This window comes from Coptis chinensis, chromosome 2, assembly GCF_015680905.1.
Source record: "Coptis chinensis isolate HL-2020 chromosome 2, ASM1568090v1, whole genome shotgun sequence".
In the NCBI taxonomy this organism is placed as follows: domain Eukaryota; kingdom Viridiplantae; phylum Streptophyta; class Magnoliopsida; order Ranunculales; family Ranunculaceae; genus Coptis; species Coptis chinensis.
In genome coordinates, this window is record NC_141457.1 from 68,047,582 (window position 1) to 68,061,518 (window position 13,937).

Here is a 13,937-nt window from a genome sequence, read left to right on the forward strand (position 1 = left end):
AAATTTGGCCATGTACTGACAGTTGAGTGGTCAAAAGATTGATTTCTTCCTTATTATAATATAAGCTCTTCTGATTAAATGCACTTCCAAGTATTTGAAGCTGCATCGCTATTGGGTACCATCGCTTTCTTGTAGACATAACTACTTAGTAAGAAGAAAATTAATAATTTGATATTAAACATCATATATCATATATACGTGCTTGGTAGGTCTTGTGTCAGTACTCAAAAACATTCAATACCAAAATTTTATGTACTCTATTTAGTGGTTATATGCATGCTAGTGACTTTAGTGAAGTTTGTATGGCTAGGGGAAAACGTACTACTTTGATGAAGGTTTGATACTTCTTGAGTGACCAAACCTAGGCTGGAAGCTCAGTGGGACAACATGTCCATAGGTAAGTCAACACTACTTCTTAGACTTCTTATAATCAACACAGACCACAGTAGATCAAAGTTCAAACAAAAAATATTGGGAAAAAAGTTGTAGTCAGCACAATATTGGTGTGGGTAAAAAGCCCTGTGGGACACTTATCTAGCGGAAGGAGATGAGTATGGTTGTTTTGTAAACATGATTGACTTTGGTCAAATTTTTGGAGACAGTTTTTACTGAGGAACCATGCAGATTTTCTAGATTAAGGTTGATACTATCAACTGTATGAGTACATGTTGTGTCCATAGAGATATTTCTGGAGCGTGAATTGGGTCATATTGGAGTGCTGAAATTCTATTACAACAGGTACTACTTGTAGTTGTCATTGCTACACTATTATTTGATTACATTCTCCCTGTTTATACTGATTTATATGATTCATTATCATGCAGCTAGATGTGGGCTGAATTTTTGCTATGTTGTTAACTCCAGAGACTTGATTTTCAAGACATGGTGCTTTCATTAAACTTTTCAGTAGTTAGAGCTCGAGATGCTGATTTCAAGGTGTGGTAGTAATTCTAAGTGGGTAGATAAAATCCAGAGCCTTGATTCAAGGTGTGGTAGTAATTCTAAGTGTTTAACACAAACCACAGTAATCAACACAGACCACAGTAGTATATATCAACACAGACCACAGTAGTATATATCAACACAAACCATTAAGAGCTCGAGATGCTGCTGCTTTAAAGGTATGGTAGTCTGAGAGAGAAATCAATAATACCAACAGTAATACTAATGGTTCAGACTACAAATAGTTGAGAGTTTGAATATTGAAGCATTAGAAAATACCTTACAGAGTTACATGAAACAGTGGTTTGATCTCTTTGTAAGCATATAAGTGTCTGATTCTTTGTCCGATCGCTATTCATGTGGGTTTCTTCATTTCCAAAAAGAGTTTATTTCCTAAAGGATACGTATTGATTTCTCTGTTTCCAAAAAGAGTTTAATTCCTAAAAGATAGGTAAGTACCTAAGATGTACGAAAACTTCTTATTTAGTTATCCCAATTTTTTGAACTTCTTATTTAGTTGTGGCCATGCTTTAAAATAAATAATGGTATACAATTCTTACCAGGAGCTGCTTTTATTTGTGTTGTTAAGACTTCTCATTTTTCTCGTAGCATTTTATGAAGTTTTAATTTCATCTTTCTCAAAAAAAAATAACAGCAATATTGCTAGGTAGAAGTGATGAAGTTCAGATAGTATCAGCAATTGGAATAAATGAATCCATTAACACCACCACTAATCAAGGGGCCAAGTTCATAGAATCGTTTCAGTTGGTCCAACTAACAAAGAGGTTTGTTGCGTCCTTTGTTTACTAAGAAGCCTCAAATTAGTTGAAAACTTGAAATACACAACTGCTGGGGATCTCAGAACGAAGTGAAAGTGGCTGATTTTTTCCTGGAGAATGCTGTATAACCACAAAATGGTGACATTATGCGGAAAACCAATTGGGTATCCTTGAGCATCAATGAATGTTGAAATACCACCATAAAAAAAAATGTTGAAATACTGATTGTGTAAATCTGCAATAGCTGTAATAGTATTAACCTGTAATATGAAGTGGTGAACTACAAATGCTTAGATTTAATTTGGACACAAATCCAATGGTTATAGTACAACCTCATCCTCCAGTGCATCTCAGCCAGATTTTTGTTACGTTTCACATCTTGCGAGTCCTGTGGTTCAGTGAGCGGAAGGCATGCAAGTAAGAACTATCAAATTCAGAACTAATTAGATATTAAAGCTGGTGCTGGCATGATCAGACACTCATCAGCAAAAGCAAAAGATTTTGGACAACTTGAGTTATTTGGATTAATGATGACATAACAACAATTGTCTTTAAAGATAAACTGAAACTTTTAGAGTTTACTTGTAAAAGCTCAAAGGAACTTTCAAACATATAAAAGAAAGCACCTCAATCCATTGATGGGACTCTGCACATTGTAAATTATGTAGCATGGATACTATTACAGGTTAGAAATCCCAGTAACTACAAAGACGAAAATGGATTTTCTTCCTTAAAAGTCCATGCCCCATACCTCCATGGAACAGGATCACATTTCCTAATTCTAGTGTTGATACAATATTAAAAAGACTATTGTTGAAATAATAAAACAAAATAAGAAATAGTGAAAGACAATTCTGATAAAGAATGAAATTGAAAACAATAGCTATACTCAAGTCCGAACAACCCTGTCGTCTTTTCTTTGATAAATCTGTCAGCATTTTCTCATATATCTGATCCTTATTTAAATCAATGCCCTGAAACGTAATCTTGGATGTTTTGTATTGACTGCCAAAGGCAGTATGAAAGCCCCAACCAAGGCCAAGTCCTACACCACAACCTCCACCTACACAAAAGTTCTAATGGTGAACAGAAAACAAAGCATACTAAATAGTGATCCTGCTCATAAGGGAAATTAAAGCATCTCCATACATGCACCAAGACCCAAGATACTCAAGGGAACACCTGGTCATAATAAAAAACAAAGCCAACCATCAAACTGAGGGATATGCAATGAAACACATAACAAATAAGAAAACAGTTACCAAGTAGGTCAAAACTAAAAATATATATATTGCATTGAAAACAATCCTCAAGGAGATAACTAACATGCTTCATAAAGTCAGTGGTTAACATGCATATCAATAAGGATTGTAATCTAAAATGGGAGTAGGAGAAATGTTTGTGACCTATTCAGAGACTAACATAGGTTGGAGACAAATCGTCCCACAAATATTTAAAAAAATTCATAGCTTCTCAAATCCGCAACATCTTAAGCTTAGACTAAGTTAAAGAATGATTAGTATAGTACTGAATCAATGCCGATACATATCTGATAAAGTCTGGTTATCAAAATGAATATCTAATAAGAAACTCAATATAAGTATAATAATATTTTCCTAATCCAAGTTCATGTCAATGTTTTTTATTGTCATTATCTTTGAAAAACTCAAAAAAGGATACATATATGGGTTTCAAGAAAACCATACCTAATTTATTGTAAAAAATAGAGGTTTCCCTGTGTCAGCAGTAATTAATCATATAATGAAGATTTATGTATTAATTTAAAATTGTTTAATTCAGAAACATAAGGGGCACACGATGCTGTATCTAGTTTCTGAACCCGTCCTCTCAATAAACAAAGAGTAGATTTAAATCGATTGATAAGCCATGTCAAATGTAGTCGCAGTGCCTAAAAAGAACGGCAAATTACATGTTTGTATCGATTTCATGAATTTTAATAAAGCATGTCCGATTCACCCGTATCCGTTGCCTCGTATATCTGAAATGGTCGATGCCACATCTGGTTTTCAACGTTTGTCTTTTTTGGATGCTTATTTTGGTTATCATCAGATTCCGTTATTCATTAAGGACCAAGAGTTAACTGCATTCATCACAGACCAAGGAATTTACTATTACCAAGTAATGCCTTTCGGTCTAAAAAATGCTGGAGCCACATATCAAAAGCTAGTCAACACCATTTTTTCTGATCTACTTGGAAAGACAATCGAAGCATACATCGATGACATGGCTGTCAAATCTACAGAAGCACCTGATCATCTTACTGATTTGCAAGCTGTTTTCGACAAACTCTCCAGTGTCAACATGCATTTGAATCCGACTAAATGTTCTTTCGGTTTATCGTCTGGTAAATTCTTAGGATACATGATGACTAGACACGGAATTGAAGCAAATCCGGATTAGATTCGGGCTATCCTTGAATTGCCTTCTCCGACGTCAAAGAAAGAGATTCAACAACTTACAAGACGCTTGGCTGCCCTAAATCACTTTATCTCTTGGTATTCTGATCGATGCCGTCCTTTTTTCCAAACATTGAAAGACGCATCAATTTGGACGGAGGACTGTGAACTTGCATTTCGTTAATTGAAAGCATACTTAGTCCAACCTCTAGTTTTTGCCAGTCTAGCAATGGGGCAGCCTATAGGTCTGTATTTAGCTGCTACTGATCATGCCGTAAGTGCCGTCTTATTTGTCAACGGTGGCGATGGTCGTCCTATATTCTTTGTTAGCAAGACTCTTACAACAGCTGAAACAAGGTGTTCTCGAGTGGAGAAAATTGCATTAGCCTTGGTTCATGCTGCACGACATCTTAAGCCTTATTTCCAGGGACGAGTTGTCAAAGTTTATACCGAATATCCACTGCGAAAGCTTTTTCGCAATGCCCAGGAATCAAGTCACCTCGCAGAATGGGAAAGTTATCTTAGTGCTTATAGCATTATTTTTGAAACTCGCACAGTTGAGAAAGGACAAGCTTTAGCTTCGCTAATGGCCGATTTTCCTATTGATGATATTCCTATGTCTGATGCATTACTAGACGAAGAAAATATTGTCGGCAACACGCCATTACTTCTTGGGGGTGATGACTTGCCACACTTATCAGATGTATCTACCGATTGCTGGATTGTTTACACTGATGGTTCGCATAATAAGTCTGGCTCAGGTATTGGGTGTGTAATATTGCAGCCGAATGGAGAAAAAATTAAGAAGTTAGTGTGTTTGGGTTTTGACGCTTCAAATAATGAGGCCAAGTACGAAGCTGTCATTTGCGGCTTGCGCACTGCTCTTCACTTGGGGGCGACTAAGTTATGATTATTTACAGATTCTAAGTTAGTCGCTAGCTAGTTTGGAGGATCGTATGCAGCTCATGACGAGAGAATGGTGGCTTATGTGGATTTAATTCATCGGATTGCTCGAAATTTTGAATCTATCAGTACTGTGTAGCGTCTGCATCATGATGTACGACATGCTGATTCTCTCGCATATTTATCTGCGGCAGTTAAGTCATATGAGCCTCGCCAGATAACAATTGAATTTCAAAAGGAACCGAGTATCGATCTGTCCATCGAGGATTTGTGCGATATGTACATCACTCAGAGTTGTTTTTTCATCCAGACATTTTTTGACGAATCACATCATGCCAATTTGATATCTCCTGTGCTGACTCGGAAGCGCAAGCGTGATCTTGATAATCAAGCTGTCGGTGTAGAGAAAACACTTGATCCACAACTTATGCTATCAGATGACCCCATTGATCCTGTCAATGATATTGTCTCGGTCCATACCGACGATGATCATGGAAGCTGACAATGCTCCAGAAGTTCCTGATATAGAGCTAAGTTTTCCACTTACGCCTTGTGACGAGGATGATTGGTGTCTTCCTTATATCACATATTTACATGATCACATCTTGCCTCCCGATCATAAAGTGGGTGATCGTGTCAAACGCGATGCTTGGAAATATTGTCTCATCTCGACTTTGGACGGTATTTTTCAACTTTATCGCAAAGGCACAAGTCTTAACCCTATGCTTCGTTGTTTCAGCAGAGATGAATGTTTACTCGTCCTCGCGGAAATTCATTCAGGCCTATGTGGAAACCACTCTCGGGGGCGAAGTCTCGCTCATAGAGCAATGACACAAGGGTACTAGTGGCCATACATGCAAAAGGATGCTAAGCGTTTGTCTGAGAAGTGTGTTCCTTGTCAGAAATATGCTAATATGGGAACTCTTCCAGCAACGGAACTTCATCCAATCTTGAGCCCTTGGCCATTTGCGAAGTGGGGTCTTGACATTGTCGCTCCTCTTCCGAAAGCTCGTGGCAGTGTTCGTTTTTTACTCGTCGCGAACCGATTATTTTTTACTGGTGGTGAAGCGGCCCCTTAGCCCGGATCCATGCTTCAGATGTTAAAAAGTTCTTATGGCGTGACATTGTTTGTCGTTTCGGTATTCCAACATCATTGACTTCCGACAATGGCAAACAAATTGATGCTGAAGAAATTCGACAATTTTGTTCTAACTTGAAGATTAGTCATAATTTCTCGGCACCGTACCATCCTCAAGCTAATGGACAAGCTGAAGCTACTAACAAATCCATTCTTACAATGCTCAAATAACGACTTCAACAAGGCAAAGGAAATTTGATTAAGGAACTTTCTACAGTTATGTGGGCTTATCAAACCACACCTAAGCATTCAACGGGATTTTCTCCGTTTAATCTTGCTTACGGTACGGAAGCGGTCTTGCCTACAGAGTTGATGACTCCAACCACACGAACTTCTGCCGTAGAATTGGAGTCGAATGATCAAGCACTTGCTCAAGCCAACGCCTTGATAGATGAGACGAGAGATGTTGGTCTTCAACAATTAATTCGTTATCAAGCTGATATGAAACGAAAATATGATAAGAAAGTTCGACTTAAAGTGTTTGAGAAAGATGACTGGGTACTTTGTCGAAAGACGAGATTGATAGATTCCGGTAAATTTGGTGAAAACTGGACATGTCCATACATCATTGATCGCCCCGCCACCAAAGGATTTTATTTTCTCCGAGATTTAGATGGGAGTGTTCTCGATAAGCCGTGGAATGCGTTTCATCTGCGCAAGTTTTATAAGTAGATTTTAGTTGTTGTTTTCCCGTTATCCTAGAAGAAGAAAAAATAATACAATCTTTAGTTTGTTTCCAGTTCAGTCATTTATTTTCTGTTATTATCTTTGCATTTTTTAAGACTCGGTAATCAATAAAGAAGTAGTTCTTTCACGTCAGTTCTAATGATATTATTTTGGTTCTAGCGAACCTTATTATCGCTACGACAAAATCTGACGAAATTACCACGTTTAATTTCGTCAGTCAAAGTTTGAACGCTTTTACACTCGCTTAGTTCGTTACTATCGCTATGACAAATCTGACAAAGTTAGCACGTTTAATTTGGTCAATCTAAGTTTGAACGCTTTTACGCTCGCTTAGTTCGTTACTATCGCTACGAAAAAATCTGACGAAGTTAGCACGTTTAATTTCGTTAGTCGAAGTTTGAACGCTTTTACCCTCGCTTAGTTCGTTCGCTACGACAAAATCTGACGAAGTTATCACGTTTAATTTTGTCAGTCTAAGTTTGAACGTTTTTTACGCTCGCTTAGTCCGTTACTCTCGCTATGACAACATCTGACGAAGTTACCCCGTTTCGTTTCGTCAGTTTTGAGTTTGAACGTTTTTACGCTCGCTTTGTCTAATTTTGCCAAGTTAAGTTAGCATTAGGGGCGTTTTTCTCTACATGGGGGCGTCTTATTCTATTTAATTTCAACTACATAAATCAACATCATTGTCAATTTTCCGCAGGTATGTTATCTAACACAACAACAATATTCAATAGCAACCCATACTTTATTTTTATTTTTCATCAAAAGAAATTTGTAGCTCTATGGTATTACATTCCCACAATCACATAATAATTGGTTTGGAAAAATTCAATAGTTCCTTACCAGTTCTTCACTTATACAACTCGTACAAATCTTTGTAATTCATCTTTTCACGTTCTAGTTCATCTCCCATTTCTGTTAGATTCTCTGTCAATTGTCTTACGGCCGATTCACAATGTGCCATTTTCATGTGATCTTGACTGAGCTGCTCGTTTAAATCTGTCATTCGCTTGTTAAGTTTTTCTATCTATTTTTGTGCATGTTTAAGTTCCTGATCTTTGGTCACCGCAAATGCTTTCAATTCTGTCACCTCTGTTTTTAAGCGTTTGTGTTCTTCCATTATTTCATAGGCCTTCTCGAATTCTTCGTACGATCTCTGCTTTGCCTCTTCCGTCTGCTCGATTAACTCTTTGTTTTCATCTTCTAACTCTCTAATGGTTCCGCTTAACGCTTTATTTTCTTTTTCCAAATTCTGGGTCAGTATCTTCACTTTTTTTTAGTTATTTTAGGGCATTGACTTCATTCGGAGCGAAACTTTTCTTCGCAGCTTTTTCGTGAATTTCTTTCGCCCGTAATACCGCCGTTTCAACCTGTGGCATAAAAGATATCTAGTTTTTCATCGATCTTTCAGACTTAACCACAATTTTAAAGATAATTGATAAAAAATATGGACATACCTATTTCATATTGTTGAAAATCGTTGACACCGCTCTATCATATTCTTCGTATTTTTCCGTGGTTTGGTCACACTTTAAATATTTTTCGAGCCCCTCCATTGTGCATGGTACATTTTCTTTATCCAATACTCTTTGGATAGTTGGCCCCACATTCTCCCAAAATATCTCGTTCGTTTCATCGTTCTTTCTTTTTGAACGCGATTCTAGATTTTCTTTTAGCTCGGACAAATTCTTTTCGTTGTTTTTTTTCTTTTTCTGAGTTTCTGTCAGTGTCCTTGGTACTTGACTTGGTCCCTGACAATACATTCGCTTCGTCTTCCCCCTTGAGCATTTCTGCTTCATCTGCAACTTTCATTGGATTAGTGTTGGGAACAATTTTCATTACCATTCAAACACAAACAGATGAATCAACGACAACTTGCTTGTAACAGACTCTGTGGTTTTCCTCCATGAGTAATACTACCCCTGACAGTACTTGTCAACGCTCGGTGGTTTCTTTGCTCCTGCACTTTGCTCTGCCGTGTGTTTTCTCTCACTATTTTTGTGTTCTTTGCCGCATCATCGGGTGCACATATCATTATTTCGCTATCTTCCGAGTTATTCTTTTCCTGCACATACAAATAGCTTACATACTTGTAACATATCACATCTCTTACCGGAGTAGTTTCCCGTATGCATACAGTTCATTATCTCCTTCGTTCTTTCCTTAGTTTCACTTTTGTTTGTAGTGACTTTATTGACTAGGGACGTTCTACAGTTGAAGTTCGGATTCTAATTTCTCCTGTGCGTGTTCTGGTAGGACCTAAGTCTCATGTGCATGCCTCTGTCCGCATCTTTTTATTACGAGACAAACCAATTATGTTTGTTATCTCCCTAGTTACTATGTGCAGAGACTACACTAAAGACACAATTTTGTCCTCTGTATTTCAAGAAAAGAGTAACAATAAAACCCCACGACAGCAAAGGATGTTCCATTTTCCACACAAACTTCTATTTCACTTTCACTATCTGAGGATAATATATCTATAGGACCAGGATGTGCCATTAGACTTGAACTATTTTCCCCTTCCGCAACAAACTTAGAAAGTGTAATCTTATATGTTGTCTCAATCTGCATCAAACAAAAACGACAGAATTGATACAAGCATATCATTAACAGGTTCTTGCAAGCAAATACGAACGTGTCCCTCTTTGAAGCTGCGAAACAATCCTCGCAAGAAACCAGAGTAGCATACCTGACCATGGGTCCGATCTGAGAAGAGAAGAAAGAGAATCGAACCTAAAAGTTTTTACCCTATGTTAGAAGAAAATGATATTGTGGAACTGTATCTAAAGTTAGAGTATAGCACACCACTTCCAATAGCTTGAAACAGCCATGTCACAATTTCTAAAAGACAATGACAATCGTTAGATAGAGGCTCTGTGGGCCCTACACCATTGCTTTTTATTAGATAGATGCGTCAGTGTCATGGGTCTTTTAATTTTTGTCTCAGTTTCCTCCTTTTGACTTTTTCCACCAAGTTTTCAATTCACCTTTTCTAGTTCTATTTCGTAACCCTACACTTCCCTTTTTATTTACTTTTACATAAAGGTTTTCAACCCACCCCACTTGACACACTCCCATATATAGATTCTTTAATTGTAATTATTTGTGTATATTAGACCCATATGCACAAGACATACCAATTACCAGCAGGAATGAGCGAGTTGGAACCCCAACAGATATATAAGATTTACAGAACATATCTTTTTCGTCTTTTTGCGAACGTCTCTTCGTTCATGTTAACTGGTTTGAACATTGTAGTCTTGTTCCGGGCCGCATCATGACTTGTAGCATCGTTTGTATCCCTTGGTTTTCGTTTGCCCTGTTTCTTGCGAAAGTTTTTCTTTTGTAGAGTTCGCTATTTGTGCTCGGCAAGCCCACCATTAATTCTCGCTTTGTTAATTCCGTTCCATCTTCTGTTTCACTATCACTATCGCTGCCAAATAATGAATTTTTGAATCTCTTACTCCTGTTCTCCATATCACTATGTGTCTTCCTTAACTTATCAGGCCACAATTCAATATCTCCATAGTCTCTGAAATCAACAACCTCGTCTATGTAGCTTACATCTAATAATCTTTCGTCGGACATTCATCAAAGAAAAAACAAAGATTATTCTCTACTTCCTTATCCAATTCAATTTCTGGTAATATAATTGTGTTTTCTGTTCGACACAAAATAATTAATATTAGTCCACAAGTTACACGTGGAATAATTTTAAATACTAATTTTTCTTCTTACCTCGAAAATTGTTCGGCACTTTGAACTCTGTCGGATTCCAATTCCCTCGCAAGCGATACAAAAATCTATCCCATCCGATATATATTTTCGGAAACCCTTTAAATTTTATGTTCAGATTCTTAAATTCAACTTCAAATTTTATATATCCTTTAGTCAATACGGTTTTCAGATGTATCAATGTGAATAATTCTTGTGCCCCAAACCTTCTGTTAAATTCATCTTGTAAACGTTCTGCTCTCTTAAAAATTAACCAGAACGGAATTGGTAGCTGTCCCGGTGCAATTTGCCACCGCTCCAATAATTACGCAATTTCTTTGATCAACGGTATTGCCCTCGTGCACATTAACGGAGAATATGCCATTATAACTTCATCTTTTTCTAATTTCGTTTCAAAATCATCGACTTCATCCATCTCAAATTTATCAAGTACTAATAGTTGTTGTATCTCCTCAATTGAGCATCGCCGCAGTCTTGTATCTTCACTATAGTTTCCATCTTCTTTCCATCTCTTAAATTCTATCCTCGTATCTCGATATTTAGTTTCTTTTGTGTTTGCTTTATGCTGTTTTACTCTTGTTTGGCTATATATTTGGCTATATATACACGTTGTGCCTTTTCAACAGTAAGTACGACTTCGATTCACATCCGTTTCTATTCTACACTCACAGTTGTTGTGATATTCGATTACTATTCGTATTAGGTAGAGTTTTGTTTGACAAGGAAATCGGATTACCTATTTTTGTCTTCATGTGGATCTAATCTGTCCTCATGCCATGTGAATATAATCTCTTTTTGTCAACATATGAATCTAATGCGAACCCAACCGTCATTACCTCTTTTTTTCATCATGTGACCCCAACTATTTGTGTCACTCATGACTCATGTGAATCTACTGTGACCCCGGTTTCCCCATACTGGACCGACCTAGTTACCCAATTTTGACAATCTTTGAAAATCTAACCTCAATTTGTCACACTAGAGACTCGACCTTCCTTTCCTCCACTCACCAACTAGTGGGTCTGCCAGTACAGCCCCATCACCTTTTTGAATAGATTCCATCAAGGTTGATATATCCTGATTAAAATTGGTTTTCTTTATCAATTTTTTTTGTCACCTATTTTAATTCTCGCTTCACCATCTATCAATTACTGTCATTGCATCCTCCTATGAATTAATTTAAAATTATTTAATACACAATATTTCACGCATTTTTTATTTTTTCGACATTCCATTTTTATATCGTTTGCATTCATACGACACTTTGTTATACATTCTGCTCACTTTTTTCTTATTGCATTCTTCTTTTCTTTGCCATATGAACTCCGTTCACCTGTCGAAGAGGGGGCGGTGTTTCGACCCCCACCTACGTGGCAAACGTCCATTAGTAGGGGTCTCCACTTTATTCGTTTAATCGACAGGGCTAAAGCCCAATTTGCAATACTATGGATCAATGTACAGGCCCATTAACTCATGTGTCTAAGGCTGAACCTTAGCCACATGGCTTGCCACTTACATACATTAATTTATGTCCATATTTGTTTCTTATCAAAGAGATAATTATCAGTTGAGAGTTATATTCAATTACAATTACTTGAGCTACAAGAAATCTCTACTCCTATATAAATACTAAACTATTTCTCATAAAGAACTACGTTCTTGAGACTTGATCCCATTGATAATTTGGGTACGTAGGCAACTACAAGGTACAGTCTTATCATTCTCCCGATCACCATCATTTTTCTAATTACTTTTCTATGTTTTTCGTCTCTTTTATCAACACTTAGTGTTTTGATCATATTTGGTCGAAACAGCAACCACCAATACGCTCATTAACTGTCGTGATGGTTCGATGTCCATGTCCTTTGGCTACCTTTCTGTTGAGGTGAATGTTTTCAAAATGATGCAACAGTTACCCGATACAACTATCGATGGAGAATTGGAAGTTACCATGATCGAGAGTTTAGCTCAAGATTATTTCAACAACACGTTTCCAGAGAATCAGATGCACCAATTCATTTCTTTTGGAAGTTCTGACTTCGACGATGACTCCTACATAGAGGAAGTCAACGCCATTTTCGAGTCTACTCCTATCTTAGATCCTTCTGTAGCTCCATCTTCCGAGTTTGAAGACCTCTTACCTAAACAAGTCTTTACTACTCAGGATGAAGATCCCTGGAAGCCTTTCTACCCATTCCTCCCATGCTTGTGCTTAAACCTCTTCCTGCTGAGTTGAAATATATCCATCTTGATCCGGATGGTAGTCATTCGGTGATCATATCTTCTCAATTGTCTGCTGATGAAAAGGCACGTTTGATTAGGGTGATTAGGGAACATTGTTCCGCGGTTGGTTGGTCCCTAGACAACATTAAGGGGATTGACCCTAGCGTATGCACACATCACTTACATTTGGAGGATAATGCGATGACTTCACACGAACCTCAGCATCGCTTGAACCCTGCCATGAAAGAGGTGGTTAGGGAAGAAGTCTTACGATTACTCGATGCGGGTATCATATATTCCATCTCCGATAGCGAATGGGTAAGCCCCATTCACGTAGTTCCTAAGAAATCAGGTGTTATCATTGTACGTAATGCTGATGGTGAATATATTTCCACACGAGTTCCTATGAAATGGAGGATCTATATTGACTACAGACACTTAAATGCCATGACACGAAAGGATCACTTTCCTTTACCTTTTATAGATCAGATGCCCGAATGTCTAGCTGGTTATACTTATTACTGTTTTTTAGATGGCTACTCTGGCTATTTTTAGATCATTATCGATCCTGACGACTAAGACAAGACTACCTTTACATGTCCTTTTGGAACATATGCCTATAAACGAATGCCTTTTGACCTTTGTAATGCTCCTGATACTTTCCAGCGGTGTATGTTTCATATATTTGGTAACATGGTGGAGCACTTTATGGAAGTTTTTATGGATGATTTTTCTATTTATGGAAACTCTTTCAGTGACTGCCTGTCTAACCTTTCCAAGGTGTTGACACGGTATGAGGAAAAGAATATGGTTTTAAACTGGGAGAAATATCATTTTATGGTTGAAAGAGGGATAGTTCTAGGTCATATTGTACCTAGTGACGGCATAGAAGTAGATAAGGCCAAATTAGATAAAATAGCGTCTCTACCTATACCACGGACTATCCGTGACATTAGAGTCTTTTTAGGCCATTTAGGTTTCTATAGGCGTTTTATCAAGGATTTTTCCAAATTAGCTAAGCCTTTAACTAATCTGCTTTTAAAAGGTGTCATCTTTAATTTATTTCATGATTGCAAACAGGCTTTTGAAACATTAAAAGCCGCTTTA